At 43.0% G+C, this 4,058-nt stretch overlaps 1 non-coding gene across 1 annotated transcript; it reads left to right on the top strand.

Annotated features, from left to right (window-relative positions):
* Positions 1-2,070: 2,070 nt before the first annotated feature.
* Positions 2,071-2,177, top strand: LOC120272722. Its single transcript, XR_005540262.1, has one exon. It is a non-coding gene; the product is annotated as a small nucleolar RNA R71 (small nucleolar RNA).
* The last annotated feature ends 1,881 nt before the right edge of the window (positions 2,178-4,058 follow it).

Here is a 4,058-nt window from a genome sequence, read left to right as displayed (position 1 = left end):
CTAAACTTCACCAAATCCACGTGAAAACACATGATGACATAAAAAATCCACAATAAAAACACAGCAAAAGCATCTTAAAAATCAAGACATCAACACTCAACACTTTATTCGCACAAAAACTAAACTACAAGCTAAGAAAACATCAAACACTTGGGTTTTCTCCCAAAAAGTGATTGTTTTGTGTCACTAAGCTTGAAAGGATGATGAACAGAGTCTGTTGAAGGTAGAGGGAGAGTTATCGGGCTTGGGACCACCTATTAATGGTTTAACCAACTTGTTCGGTTCACGCACATTTCCAACAGACTTGGAGCATTTCCGGTGGCATCTTCTCGCCTTCTTCAAAGTACCTTCTTCCGGATCACGGGAGTAGACAGTACTTCTTCCGTCGAGCCAAGCATCATTACTTCTTCATTTTCCTCCTCTTGGTCGAACAAACCCTCGTACGGGTCCGAATTGAACATTTCATGTATATATTCATCAACAATCTCATCAGAAGTATCTAGAAAATACAAACTATCATTGAAATCAAGAGAATGCCGCATGGCTTCAGCAAGGCAGTATGTGAGCTTGTCATCTCCAACTCTCAAAGTTAGCTCCCCGCCATCCATATCAATCAATGCCTTGGAAATCCGCAAGAACGGCCTCCCAAGTATCAAGGGTACACCTATATCCTCATCGATGTCTAGCACCACAAAATCTACAGGAAATATGTACTTATCCACCTTGACAAGCACATCTTTGATGATACCACTCGGATGTCTCACCGTTCGGTCCGCCAATTGCAAAGTCTTCCGAGTAGGCCTAGGCTCGCCCAAGCCTAGCTTATGAAAGAAGGTGTATGGCATGACGTTAATACTGGCCCCTGACTCCTTTAATGCCATTTCTTCACCTAAATTGCCAATGTTACATGAAATGATGAAGCTTCCCCGATCATTCCTCTTGTTCGGCATGTTCTTTTGCAAAACCGCCGAGCAAGAAGCATCTAAGATCACTGAAGCACTCTCCTCTAACTTCCTCTTGTTAGTCAACAAGTCCTTCAAGTATTTTTCATACTTAGACATTTGAGACAATGCCTCAACAAAAGAAATATTAATGTGGAGTTGCTTGAACATACTCAGGAACTTCTTGTACTGTTCATCCGCTTGGTCATTTTTCAACCTAGAGGGATAATGGATTCTTGGCTTGAAAGATGGGGGTGCCACCTCCTTCTCTTTGCTTATTCCCTCTTTAACCTCTATGACCTCGAGTGCGTGTTCATTGGGCTTCTCACTCAGAAACCTGCCTTCAACCTCATGACCACTTCTCAAAGTGATTGCCTTCACATACTCTCTAGGGTTGGTCTTGGTATTGCTAGGCAAGCTTCCTTGTGATCTCTCCGATAGAGACTTCACAATCTGCCCCACTTGATTCTCAAGATTGTGCAAAGAAGCAGTGTGGTTGCGAAGTGTAGCCTCAACTGATTAAAACCTTGTATCCAATGATTACACAAATCTAGTCAAGGCCATCTCCAAATAAGTCTTTCGGGTTTCCAAACCGGAAACTCAGTTCTCCATGTTTGGGGCTTATTGTTGTTGGAAACTCGGTGGCCCCATGGCCTTTTGTGGACCTTGGTTACTCCATGAGAAATTGGGATGATTCTTCTAACCGGGATTGTAGTTGTTGTTATATGGATTCCCTCGATTCCTCATCGCATTACCCACGAAATCCACATTCTCAATCGAAGATGCATCACCAAAGGAGATCAGGCAATCGAAGGGAGCATGCCCTCCACCACACCCCATGCAGGTAGTCACGGCCGCCACTCTATTCGAAGTTAAAACATCTAACTTCTAACTCAACGATTCCACTTGAGCCGCCAATGAAGTTACTGCATCTATCTCATGAAGCCCGGCCACCTTCTTCTTCTCCCTAGCATTCCATTGGTAGCTATTTAAACCCATTTCTTCAATTAGTTGACAGGCCTCACCGGGGGTCTTGCTACTTAAGGTACCTCCTGCTGTCGCATCCAAGAGTTTCCTTGTGCTCGGATTCAACCCGTTGTAAAAGGTCTGAACAATCATCCACACCGGGAATCCGTGTTGCGGGCACTTTCTCATGAGCTCCTTGAACCTTTCCCACATCTTAAATTGAGACTCCAATTCTGACTGTACAAAGGATGAGATCTCATTCCTAAGCTTTGCAGATTTTCCAGGAAGGAAATAACGGGCTAGAAAGCTGCTACCATCTCTGCCCATGTGGTAATTGATGCTCTAGGTAACGAGTGTAGCCACTACTTCGCTCTCCCCTTTAAGGAAAATGCGAAGGCTCTCAACTTGATGGCATCATCCGTCACACCGTTTATCTTGAGCATATCACACACCTCGAGAAAGTTCTCTATATAACTGTTTGGATCCTCATCGGTCAAACCATTGAACTGTGCAGATTGGTACAACATGTGGATGAATGCCAGCTTCAACTTGAAGTTCTGAGATAAAATAGGGGGACACACAATACTCGATTGTGTCCCCAATACTGAAGGTCTGGCATAATCAGACAATGTCCTCTGTTGCTCATTTTGTTCCACCATATTATCTGATCCTTCAACTTCCAAATTTGCTAGATTAGACTGTTCTTGGACTGGTTCTTTCCCTTTTCTTCTAAGTGTATGTTCGAACTCGGGATCTCCTTCAATCAATATTGAGGGATTCCCTCACGTCATGAACCTGGAGCTGCATAAAAAGAAAGAAAACAAATCAGAACGATGATAGGAAAGATGATGTGAAATAGAATGAATAAATGAATAGCTAAGAAAACAAAGTGCAAAGTATCTCTAAACGCCTATTCCCCGGCAATGGCGTCAAAAACTTGACAACGCCCCTTGCATATGAACCGTAAGTGCACGGTTTGTTGAAGTAATAAAATCCTAGGTAAGTGGGTATCGTATCCACATGGAATAGGGAGTAAAAATACTTAAGTTGTTTCTTAACTAAGCAAAATATGAATAATGATTTGTGTGGTAGGATGTAATGCAAACAAAAGTAAAAGAGACAAGAGAGAGAGCACAAGTAAAGGAGAGGTAAGGCAATCGATATAAATGGAGTACTCGGATATTGATACGCCTAGGACAATCGTTTCAGGTGCAAAAACCCTCTATTATGCTTCCTAACTAATGCATTAATGAGTTATGGAGATCCTTTAATACATGGTCCCAATTCTAAGGCCAACCATGCCTAAACCTATACATGTCCCGAAAAAGAAATTAAACAATATCTCAACCTTGCACTCGTAAAGAATTACAATGAGTTCTAAGGAAATCTTTTTCCTATATGTAGACCTAACCATTTGGTCCAGGCGGATGGTCTGATAAGTGCTTGTGCGATATGAATGCGAAGCGTTCATTCCTTATGTTGAGCATTACTTTTCTCAGGTTTTTACATTAATATGTGTGTTTTTATGTTACTTTTACGCAGGTAGGGCTGTGAAGCCGAGTATGAAGGAAATAGGCCAATGTGGATCATAATGCACTTATTTTGGAGGAGATCTTGCTAAAGTTCAAACGCGAAGACATAGGACAGGTGTGAGATGCTAGAGTGTGTGCCAACCTCCTTGCATTCAAGTGAGCACATCCAATTGGAAGGGCACAAAGGCAGTCACACTCGAGCATGCCGTCTTATGCATACAAGAACAGGAGCTCCACCAACATATATATCATTGAAAAAGAAAGTGATTCACGACATGAACGTGTGCCCATTTGTGTTACCCCGATGAAAGTATGGAATTGGGAAGTTATTCAGGTCGAAGACTGTAGCAGAGCACTGAAGCAAGTACTGTAGCAGCACTGTTCACAGCCGGCCGAGAAACCAGAGAAACAGAGAATCCACACGGGTGTGTGGAAAATATCCACCCCCATGTGGATAATTCTGCACGGGCGCGTGTATCGTCCACGCCCGTGGAGTTGCCCGATTTTAGCCCTATTTAAAGCCGATTCAGCCCCGATTTTGGTATTCTTTTCTCCATCTTTTCCCTAACTTGCGAGAGGGCTTCAGCTAGGGTTTCGAGCGGTATTGGCCAAGGTTTTG

This window comes from Dioscorea cayenensis, chromosome 11, assembly GCF_009730915.1.
Source record: "Dioscorea cayenensis subsp. rotundata cultivar TDr96_F1 chromosome 11, TDr96_F1_v2_PseudoChromosome.rev07_lg8_w22 25.fasta, whole genome shotgun sequence".
Lineage (NCBI taxonomy): Eukaryota > Viridiplantae > Streptophyta > Magnoliopsida > Dioscoreales > Dioscoreaceae > Dioscorea > Dioscorea cayenensis.
This window is presented reverse-complemented; position numbering and strand designations above follow the sequence as displayed.